Source organism: Etheostoma cragini, chromosome 13 (assembly GCF_013103735.1).
Source record: "Etheostoma cragini isolate CJK2018 chromosome 13, CSU_Ecrag_1.0, whole genome shotgun sequence".
In the NCBI taxonomy this organism is placed as follows: Eukaryota; Metazoa; Chordata; class Actinopteri; order Perciformes; family Percidae; genus Etheostoma; species Etheostoma cragini.
This window is the reverse complement of record NC_048419.1, coordinates 9,400,447-9,412,428: the sequence shown is the minus strand read 5'-3', so window position 1 is coordinate 9,412,428 and position 11,982 is coordinate 9,400,447. Positions and strand designations below refer to the sequence as shown.

General features: G+C 37.7%; 1 protein-coding gene and 1 long non-coding RNA gene across 2 annotated transcripts in view; one reads left to right on the top strand and one right to left on the bottom strand.

The window, feature by feature from the left end:
- Nucleotides 1-11,982, top strand: part of pknox2 (pbx/knotted 1 homeobox 2) — a 113,727-nt gene that overhangs the window by 437 nt on the left and 101,308 nt on the right. The gene's annotated exons all lie outside the window — the stretch shown is intronic.
- LOC117955552 lies at nucleotides 3,967-8,859 on the bottom strand. The gene is made up of 3 exons (XR_004659079.1): nucleotides 8,847-8,859; nucleotides 8,156-8,161; nucleotides 3,967-4,134 (listed from the first exon to the last, which is right to left on the bottom strand). It is a non-coding gene; the product is annotated as an uncharacterized LOC117955552 (long non-coding RNA).

Genomic DNA, 11,982 nt, shown 5'->3' with positions numbered 1-11,982 from the left:
CGTGAGTGAGAAAGGGAGGGGGAGAAGAGGAGGGGGAGAAAAAGAGAGGGAAAGGAAAGGAAAGGAGAGATGCATTTTTGTGCTGGACTGAAAGACCAGTGGATTTTTTTCCCCTTTTGCCTGCTGCGGCGTTTGGATTTAACAAAACAAAAAAAATGTGTCCGTAATGTTTGTGATTCAGGTCTTTCTTTTTTATAATAGGAGGCATTTTTTTTTGTATATAGCGGAGGATGCTTTTGTGCTAAAGGTTGTGGGCTAATTCAGAGAATCCTCATAATAATAGTGAGTGGAGGACAGACTGAGCGCATATAGCTGCAGGAAGCTGGCGTTTTTATTCCGGCTTTGTCAAATCGCAGCGGAGTGTTTTTTTCGCTTTCTGATTGTTTGTAGGTTATATTTTCACATGAATTATCCTACAATGAATATCTGATGGTGTGAATCTTCCATAGACATTATTTTGTCTTTCCACTGCAATTTTCTTAATTTTGAAGTTACATGGTGTGTGTTTTTTTCCGAAGAAGAATGCATTATTTTGACTGGCAAAATTGATGTGTTTGTAAAAAAACAAAAAAAAGAGGATTTTTAGTGTAAAATTACTTAGGCTATGCTCAGATTCGAGCCAAGTTCATTCAGCAGTTTCTTTGTTCATAATAAATATAATTATAGACAGTAGTCTCTGTGTGTGTGTGTGTGTGTGTGTGTGTGTGTGTGTGTGTGTGTGTGTGTGTGTTTTTGTGACAAAAACAAAAAAATTAGGCTAACACAGGATATATCACCTTAACCTGGAATTTATTTATTTTTTTTAATTTAAGGATTGCAATAGCTTAGGTTTTGCGAATATCCTTTTTTGTATGTGTAACTCATTTTTGCATTTCATGAACAGCAGTTTTTCAAAATAAAACAAGATAGTTTTTTTTTTTATCTTGCATTTATTGCAGCAAAACATATACTGTATGTATATAAAAAACAGCTATATTCCTCATCTGCTTGTATTAAAAAAAGGCACACATTGCATTTCTTGGTTAATATGTTTCTAATGGCGAAACGATCTGCATCTCAGTGAGCTCTAATGTTTCCTCCCAGCCTCTCTTCACCCAACACTGGCCTTCTTTGTGTGCAATCTATTCTGTGCGAATCATCTATCAGATGATTAGTTCATTCCACAATTGCTTGAAAGATAATATGGTAGGAGATGTTTGACTGGCATGAGAGGCCGTTAGTGTGATGTGCCGGAGCCTCTCAGACAGCTTGTCTTCAAATACCGGGGCCGCGTTCCATTTGTTTTGGATCAATCTGTTAAAAAGGCACCGATTGGCAGGTAGTTTACTGTCCTTTAGTAGTTTATGGGAGTCAAATCGAGTCCACTCAGCTTTGATCTCTGCCTCTCAAATATCCCATAAATGTCAGATGGCAAATGCATCTATCCTCTTAGCTGTTTTGATGTTCAGAAATGTAAAGTGCAGGCTATTTGTCTTTTTCACACACAACATATTAAGAGTATATGTGCAAATGTTCAGGAAATATAACTCCAGTGTTACTATTTCTTTGTTGTCATCTGTCTATGGTAAAAAACGTCACACGTCATGTACAGACATTGCAAAGTACCCTCACACACACACACACACACACACCAAAGCCTAGAGTCTGAGCTTTGTACATTAGCTTAATTAAATATGCCTGAACCATTTGTTTACTAATCATCTGCTTCCCTGAGAAATCACAATGGCTATTTGGACCACTTTAGCTCCCTCAGTCAAACACGTCTGGCAGGTGCAGAGTGCTGAGTGTGAAATCCCACAAGGAGCTAAACTTGCACCCCCTGTGAAAGTAAATGCTTTGAAAGACGCTGTTGTTGTCGCTGTGAATCGCTGTTGAAAGACTAAAAGAAGGTCTGTTACCTTTTACATCATTCAAATGACTGTGTACCTTTGTCAGCATCTCAAAGTGGATGCATTCTGACAGCACACACATACACGCGCACACACAGTCAAAAAGCATCACTACTAATAACCCTTGCTGATGTTTGTTCTTTGTTGTGGTGTACCCCACATGGCTCTACATATTGTCAGATAGGGATAATACCAATTTAGTTTATCCCCAAACCCTGCTGAGATCCTAATTGATGATTTGTGTCATTGGACAAGCAGCCCAGGGGCATATTTGGTGCTGCGAAAATACTCTGACAGTATTTGTATATTCCCATTCCTACTATATGGGTAAATTACATGATGAGGTGTGATGCTGTGCATCCCTGCAGCTTTTGGGGGGATAATCACTAATAAAGTGATTCAGTGACACCAAATGAAGGAAGTAAACAGAGCGAGGAGAGCATATGTTACAAACCAATTTAAGCATTTATGAATGGCCATAAAGCAGTTGAGGAAATTAAACCACAAGCAAATGTCTTGTCATTTCCTTTGCCTTTGCCTCTAATTCCCCCACTGCATGGTGCCAAAGAAACCAGTACATCATTTTTGGGAAGATCTAAGTTGTTTTTTTGGGTCTTGTAAGACTAATAGGCCTTACTTTGTCTAATTTGTTTTTGAGGGCCTTTCTTAAATCAGGCAGGAAAAAGGTAGCCTCAATCCGCCCATCTAGTACTACTCAATTTTCATTTCCCTATAGTACTATGTCAGGTTTGCAGTGTAGTGTTAGGTTTTCCACAGCCAAATTTTAACCGGTCCAATCAGCAAACAGATTGAACCATGAGAACCATGATGCAAGCAAAGCCATTCAAAAGAAGAAGAATATCCAGAAGTTAAAACCCAAGCAAGAACAATCTTTGCTGAGTTTTGTAGGTAGCCATGATGTTGTGGCCCTACTCCCCTCAAGGTTCGGGAAAAGTGGAATTTTCCACCTCGCTCCGTTAGTGTGGAGGAGTTGGCTAAGGCCAATGCTATCGATGCTAAGACAAAGTCATGACCAAACGGTAGCGATTAGTTATGGCAGATCCACAGTAGCTCTGGGCAGTTTCTTCAACAGTGTACCCGACTTCAAGGAAGTTAACACTTGTCAATGGAGAGTAGCCAGACTCTCTGTACAAATGAAATGTACCAGAGTCTGGTTGGACCAGGCTAGGAAAAAGGGAGAGCATGCTCAGAATTATTCATAAGCCCTTAGTTTGCTGGGTATCCTCGGCGGAGTGCATCTAGGTCCTGTTCAGGGCCCGTGGGCAATGTGAAGTAGGCTAGTTTTTCATGTTCAATAGAGCAGCAATCCTTTAGACAATTGTGTTGTGTTGCATGTATTGCCATGTCTGGGCCTTCACAGGTCATGCCCACTAAGCTCGCTTGATCCCTATTGCTCTCAAGAGGAGACAGAGGCCTGTTTAGATCGTCAGAAAGCGCAGCTTAAAGACAGCCCTTGCATGCTTACCCTTGCTCATTCCACAGCCAGTGCTGCGTTGGCATGGCTCTAAGTAAGTCACCAGGGAGCAGGGTCGGAGAAAGATGGATTGGCTTGATTTATGCTCCAAGAGGAGCAGCAGGCAAATTTAATGATCCTCCATACTGTCAACATCACGGAGCTTTGTTTCTGGAAGGACATAGAGATGTCAGGAAAATACGTGCAGTAGAAGACCACAATGTGGTTTACAAGTTTTGAAAACTGCAGTCAGACAGTGATGTTAATGTGTTATACAGTAACATTATTACTGACACATGTAAATGTAAATGTCCCCAGCAGGGCTGCAACTAATGATCATTTTCATTGTCGATTAAGGTTTCCATTATTTTCTGGACTAATGAATTAGTTGTTTGGTCTCTAATTTGTCCAAAAATGGTAAAACATGGGGATCCCTTCTCAAAGCCCAAGATGATGTCTGGAAATGTCTTGTTAACTCCAAGATATTCAGTTTACTGCCAGAGGAGTGAACGTATTCCAATTTACTGTAAGAAGCTGCAATCAAAAACCAATGATTATTTTTTACAGTTGATTAATATGTTGATTATTATCTTGATTAATCGATTAGTTGTTTGATGAATAAAAATGTCAAAACATATTTATAAATGTGGATCAGTGTTTCCCAGATCCCAAATGACGTCCTTGAATATCTTGTTTTGTCCAAAACTCAAGGATATTCAGTTTACGGTCACAGAGTAGAGAAAAATCAAGAACATTTTCACATTTTAGAAGCTGGAATAAGAGAAATCTTTAACAAAAAAATGACTCAAACCGATTAATTGAATATAAAAATAGTTGGTGATTAATTTAATAGTTGACAACTAATTGATTGCGGCTCTAGTCAACAGTTTCAAACAGACCTTAAAAAGAAGATTAATATAATTTGGTTATCAATAATTCATTTTAATTTATTTGTATTATACAGCTAATACAAATCTAACAACAATGTGGTTTTCTTCTCAAATTCTCAGTAAAGGAAGTGTTTTATTGTGGCGTCACAGAACTCCCTCCAATGATAGTCTATATCCTATCCCGGAATGCCGTGTGGACTTTCCAGACCTTCCACCGCGGCACTGTGGAGTAAGGTCTGGCAATGCCAGACGTATGTAAAACAATTCTTTCAGTGCCTTCTCAAAATACTTGTAGTTTGGGACAAATCACATTTTTTTGTTGCTGTACTACAAATTACATAATCACAACAACATGCTTTGCTCTTAGTATGTCATCCACACGTCCTACTGCTAGAACAATATCTATACATGTAAGAAAGTCTTTGTTCATCTTCAGTATGTTTCTTCAGTGATCAAAATGCTCTTCTCCGCACAATAATACATGATGTGTGCTGGAACAGTGAACACCACAGCATGGAAGAAGTCATACAAAGGCTTTAGTCATTAGGTAATGATTTTAGCATCAGAACTCTGATTGCATTCCTATTTCTTTTTAGACAGAGGAAATGAAAACCCAGCAGGGACACATTCCATAAACTAAGTCGAAGTCATGGCAAAGAATGGAGCACTCCAATACGGCTGAGCTTTTTCACCAGCAGGATGCACACAGATAGTGTTTAATGTGGGTGAAATTTCAAAGACTTGTAAGAAGTAGGCTTCCACCCTCTAAAGTCTCCATTAGACTAATCATAGTCCTAGTATACATTGCTTTTGATGTCATTATTTTTGCAGTAAAAACAATTAAAACATGTTATTTTTAGACATCTGCTAAAATTCATAGATCAAGCACCAAATCAAATTAGCAAGAGCTTATTATATATTCTGCATTTAAAGACCTTTAACAAGACTCTGAACCTCATTGTGCGTTTGCTTCTTATCTCTGGCGGAATGCAGATAATCCTAATAAATGAGTGGAGCTTCACACGGAGAAATATGAAGCCTGCCAGTAAATCCTGAATTTATTATATTTTTGAGAGTCCTGGTAACAGCTGAGCTGGGTGAGGTTCAAAATATTTGATTTGAATTAAACAGCAGATCATAGTGAGTAAATCCCACCAAGCACTGGGTGGCTGCTGCATATTTGTGCTCCTCTTGGAAATGAATAAATGCATGGGCCAAAATGGTGTCAAAGCTACTCGGTGTCTATAAAAAAAAGTTCTGAGGGAAATATCATCAATCCAGACAGAACGCCATGCGTCAGTATGTGCATATAAAGACCTTGGATTGCATTCTCGGAGCCAAATGCAAAGTGTGTTTGTAGCTTGACATCTTGGGCAAAATTGCCGTTGTACTATTAGTGTGTTTTTCTTTCACTTAAACCTCAGTTAACCCTTGTGTTGTCCTCCCGCCAACTACACAACTTTTGTTTTTTCTCAGTCCAAATGAAAAATACTTTTTCAACCTCTTCCCATTGTTTTGATGTCCCAATGGTTGATTATACTTAAATTTCTGATACAGAAACTTTTTGAAAATGGGTTAAATTTGACCCGAGGACAACAAGAGGGGTTAAGTGTCTGGTACTGCAGGTTTAGTTGCAGCTGTTGTTGACCACTGGAGTGCTGTTGGCAGCAGGAAAGCTGTTGTTCCTCCTCAGTAGAGCTGGGTATTGTTCCAAAATGTTTGATACTGCTACCGCTACCAGTACCGTGACTTTGATACCAGTTCTATTTTTTGATACCAATTTAGATATAACCCCAATTTGCTCTATTTAACCCTCCTGTTGTCCTCGGGTCAAATTTGACCACTTTAAAAAATGTCTAAATCTGAAAAATGGGTATCTTTTAAACCAAATTACCACAAAAAATGGATTGGATTACATACAATGCTCTTTGCAAATAGACATACAAGCACATATCACACATATACACACATACATCCCACATATATCCCACATATACACACATATATCACACATATATCACTCATATACACACATACATCACACATATACACATATATCCCACATACCTAAGAATAAAAATAAAATTAAAAACTAAAAATCACTCACAGAAATGCAATGACTATGAAATACTATTGTAGACTGTGTGTTATGTGCCGTAGATCATGATGAAATATTGACTATGACTATAAAATATAAACATAATAACCTATAAATTGACTGACTGAATAGTAATAAAAACATGATTCTATTTATAAAAAATAAATAAAAAAAAACAACGCATCGTGCCATAAATCTTTTTGTTTATTTTTCAGCTCATACTAGACCGTCTCTGCATAACGTCGAGTTTTTCTAATTTTATTAGATCTTGGTAGAAGCACGCTGCATGCTGATTGGCTCACTGACGCTAATGCGATTTACTCCTTAGGTATTGAAATGTGGTATTAACTCAGGGGGCATTTTTCAAAACTTTACTTGGGCAGTGCCTAAGAAGTATTGAATTTGTTACCCAGCCCTAGTTCTCTGTAAATAACTTGAAAACAGACAGACAAGGTATACAGTACATATGAACAGAAGATACAGTTTGGTGTACTTTTTACACCTTCACAATGTCTTTCACTCTTGGGAGGATTTTCAGCTGTAATAATGCAAAGATGAGCTTTTTGGTTGCAAGACATGAGACAACATGTGAAAAGTGTGCAATAGAGATGGGAATTGTGCCTCTTTGAAATGTTGGTAGATGGCCTTTTGAAATTCTTTGATAGTTGGTAGAGCCACCCATTGAAGTCTAATGCACTTTGAATAGAAATACAACAGCGCTAAAGTTGTGACCTCCAAAAAGCTATTTACCGGAGCACGTACTGTTCCATTTTTTCAGAATGATCTCCAATGATATTTTTCAAGTGTATTGCTCTTTCTTCCACTTACATCTCATCTGAATGTTTCAGCCTATTGCACTCCAGGACGCAATTGAACTGAAGGATATTTTAACTCAGTATGCACTGCCTCTTTATTTTGACATTAGACTTAAACAAAAATGGCTTTCTCTTCAAATCCATGTGTGTACCTCGCTGCTAAGCTCCAAGTGGTCTTTGCAGATGCCTGATGAAACCCTTGTTTGTGTGCAGTCTCTACACACTTATTAACAGACTTTTGTCAAAGCTTTATACAGTTGCAAGGACAGAATCATTTGAACTAAAATGATTGCTCTTAGTAGTTGCAAATGGCTTCCTGTATGTAGTTCCATCCCCTGCTATAAAAGAGCCAAGATTTTAGGCCAGCATAGGCTTCAGTCAAAGCATATTTCATTTGCATTGACTGTATTGTATGTATTCATTTGTATTGTATTCATTAGACTTGTCAGTTCTACATTTGCATTTTAAAGGAGGAATACACTCTTTTTATTCCTCTTTTATATGTCATTGAGGGTTGTGTCTCAGTGCAGTATGTATCAGTGCCCAAAGTATCTAAATGCCTCAACGTCACCTTTAACTGTAAGTGCAGCTAAAGCTACTTGATAAGTCACATTTGATAAACATAACCAAACTTATTTATATCAGCAAATATCTTTTAGGAGAAATAGAATACCACCCCAATTACTTATTTCAAACAAAATGAGGAAGGGCTTTTCATGATCTGTTTAACACGTTTTAACTGAATAGATGTATTTAATTAGTTTTCCTTCAATATAATCCTTGCCATTCAATATTCAGGTGTGCATGATTTATGGTTATTTGGGCAACACAAGCAAGGTTAGGCAAGGATCATGGTCTTGGTTACACATGGAGTCAGAATTAGAAAAGCTTATGTGGAAGTTGCATTAAGTGAAAGGTGATTACATAAAAAACAAGGCGAGGCATGACATGACATGCTTACTTTATTACCATTTAACCAAAATCTCAACCTGTCACTTACCATAGCCAACGTGCCTCTGTTGTCTAGAAGGAAGCACAGCGCCGGCAGGACTATGGTCTGGGGGGTTAGAGTCCCACCCTATCCACCCCCAACCAATTACAACTGCCTCGTGGTAAAATAATGTTTGAAAAAAGTCATAATGTTTATCTCAAAAAATATCTGGCAAAAATCCTAAGCAGTGGTATTCAGATCCTTTACTTAACTTTTAAGTTTTACTGAAGCTCTGTCATTTTTCATACAATGGTCTTAAATGACTTGAAATAGCAAACAAGACTAATAGTGAAAAGAAGTCTAGCTTTATATTGTTTTTATTTATTCCTCTGCCCTGGTTCAATGATTCCCGGAAAGTCACACAAAGTGATATACAAGATAACACATTCTGACAGGTCACAGATTCTAGTGTAACACGATAAAAGCCTGTGTTAGCATATCTAGCCTTTTGAGCCAGGTATAAGGTAGCAGGAGGTTCCTTTCTTTATTGTATTTTTATGTTATTTTTACAAGTCATCTGCTGTAGTAATGGCTTAACTGGGGCCGGTCCATCACAGGAAATAAGGACATTAAAGGAAGAATCAACACAAACTGAAAGACACAAATAGCTACTAAGTAAAAGTACTGAAACTACATTGTAAAATTACTCTGTTACAAGTAAAAGCCCTGCATTGGAAATGTTACTTAACTCAAAGTATATAAGTATCAACAGAAAAATGTACTTAAAGTATTAAAAGTAAAATTACTTAATGGAGAAAAATCCTCCCATTGTAGAAAGTGTAAAGGATCGAAACAGTTGTGTGTTTAATGGTCTAATAGGTTGTTATATTGTTGGCTAGTTTCATGTATAATAAAACATCAGATTTTATAAACTACATGTGTTATCTGTGCAGCAATCTGTAAAGTAACTAGTAACTAAAGCTGTCATTTGAATGTAGTGGAGTAAAAAGTACAATATTTCTCTCTGAAATGTAGCCGAGTAGAAGTAGAAAATGAAAAGAAAAGACTCAAGTACAAGTACATTAACATTTGTAACTATGTACGCTACTGGAGTAAATGTATTTAGTTACATTCTACCTCCGCAAATAAGTATTATAAATGCACTCTTGAGCCATGCCAGTTGATGTAATCTGTATAGAGTTCCAAAGTGATTGTCATATCTGTAAGAAAGTAACTTCTGCAAAATCATAGAGTAGGGTGATTATTCTGAACATCAACTGTCCGCATGAAGCAGCAAATGTGGTCTTGGCCATATTCAACGTCCTTGCTTTCTCCTCTGTGCACTTCATTACATTCAGAACATTATGACTTTGCTGAGAGTGTTAGGAAACACGAGTGCCACTGACATTAACCTCTGGTTTAAAGCGACAGAGCGCACAAAGAGCTGATGTCTCTTTGTTCACATCCACACATTTCTGACAGCAGGATACAGACATTTCTTCCAAGAATTAGTGTTCCCAATTCTGACATTTTGGTGTGAATTTGGAAAAATCTGGCAACCCTGAGTCCAAGCGATGTTCCACAACACTCCTACTCAATAAGCAATAATACAAAATGTCATTTTAAGACATACATTTACTATTTTATTCATATTTTATGCTACTTTTGTGAACCCAAGACTTTGGTAAACTCATTTCAAGCCCCAAAGCAAGTGAGATTTGAGAGATTTGAGATATATTTCCACTTTAGGGCCAATCACACATATTTCTTTATACATGGGGATCAGTTCATATGCAAAATACAACACTGAAAGGAGGATTCAAGACGATATCTAAAAATGACCTCGACCACAGAGGGTTAAAAGGGATTTGGGATTGTTTGTGAGAGCCGTCTTCTGGACAACGCTGAGCTTTGCTGACTGGTGTCAGAGTATCATGTTTGGCCTGGAGCTTACACTCTGCAAGCAATCATGAGTCAACTAAAGCAGTCCACGAGAGACCTAAACTGTTAAACTGGGTAATGGGGGACAGAGGGTTTCTGGTGGGGTGTGTGAAAACGCCATGTGTGTACTCCTGAGTCAGATAAATGTGCTTTTAGTTAGAGGCCAGTGTGACAATCCTTAAGTCTGTTTATATCGTACACATTATGCATTAGTACACATTTGGTTTATATGTGCCAATATAACCCCAATTTGGTCTTTTTAACCCTCCTGTTGTCCTCGGGACAAATTTGACCCCTTTGAAAAATGTCTATATCTGAAATGTGGGTTTCTTTTTAAACAAATTACCACAAAAAATGGATTGGATTTCATACAACACTCTTTGCAACTAGATAGATAGATAGATAGATAGATAGATAGATAGATATATATTGATCCCAATAAAATGGGAAATTACAGTGTTGCAGGAGCAAAAGCTGTCACACAGCTCAGAATATGAATATAAATGAATTATACAACATACATACAATATGCATGAAACAATAATAGGACAAAATACAATACAATTGATCACTTTCATTTCTGACTAAACTCATATGTACTAGACGTTCCTCTGATCTTATCTATTAGTCAAAACACTTAATAATTTCTGCTGTTTTAACTCAAATATGAGGTATAATTTTATACAAATGAGAGTTTGGACCATGAATTCCAAACAGAAGTGTAAAAAAAGTGGTACTAAGGTCTAAAAAAGTTTGAAAAAGGGACAAAAATGTCAAGAAGAACACAAGGGTTAATAATTATGTTTAACATTTTATTTATTGTCTGCGCTAAGTTTGCTTCTTATCCCATCAGCATTTCTCCCCTTGACCTAAAGAAAAATGCATGCCATATTCCATTTAAAACTCTGTTTCTAGGCTGCCACATTCTATCACGTACTGTACAACTTTGACTCGTAATATGGGCTAATTCAAGCCCAAACAGTCACAGGCAAATTAAATCACAGTGGAGTCTCTGTTTCCTGTGATTTTCAGTGGCAGGCTCACATTTTGTCAAAGAAAGCCGTGTGGTGTTAGGCATGTTTGTACAGCTAACCGCTAACCGCACGCCAGCTCTGATTTTAGAAGTGGTAACATTTAATGACTCCACAGCACGCGTCTCATTTTTTGGGATACTAAGCACCACTCGTTGGTTTTAGTCGCAGTCCTTACTGGTTTGCTGCTGCTGCAGACCCGAGGCATCGAGTCATGCTGCCTTTCAAGTCAAAATGTAAACTGTGATTTCTGGAGTGTGTGAAGAGTCTCAGAGTGTACAAGTCTTATAACGGCCACATTGCTGTACTGTGAATTAATCAATGCAGAAAGCAGTTTACCACTCGGTGGGAATAGCTTATGTACCCTTAAAGGCTTACAACAGCAAGACATATCTGTGTTACTGTACGCTTCATCAAGAAAATATTCCTTAAACATTATCAGGCAGTGCAGACGTGATTCCACATGCTAATTGCAGCACTGTGAGCTGAATGACAAAAGCAGACTGAAGCTCTTTAATTTTTTATTCTCTAACCTAGACTTCTTTCCACTACAAAGAATAATTACTTTTCCCAACTCCCGCGCCATAATTGGCTACTACTCTTTTATCTTATCTATGTGCGCGTAATTATCACAGTCATCATATTAGATTATTTCATGCATAATAAATGAACTCAAACTGTGTGCAGGGTAATTAGCGCGTTAGGATATGTGCCTTGATAAGAGGTTTGCTCTCTCAAAGATCGCATTGTTCAAGACATTCCTGAAAAGTGAGAAATGCAGAAAGAAACAGAAGCTCTTACCATCACTCTAGTGTCCTAAGACAGAAGAGACTAGTTCAGACACATACTTCTTTAACTCTATTTTGTAGTGCGTGTGTGTGTGTGTGTGTGTGTGTGTGTGTGTGTTTGTGTG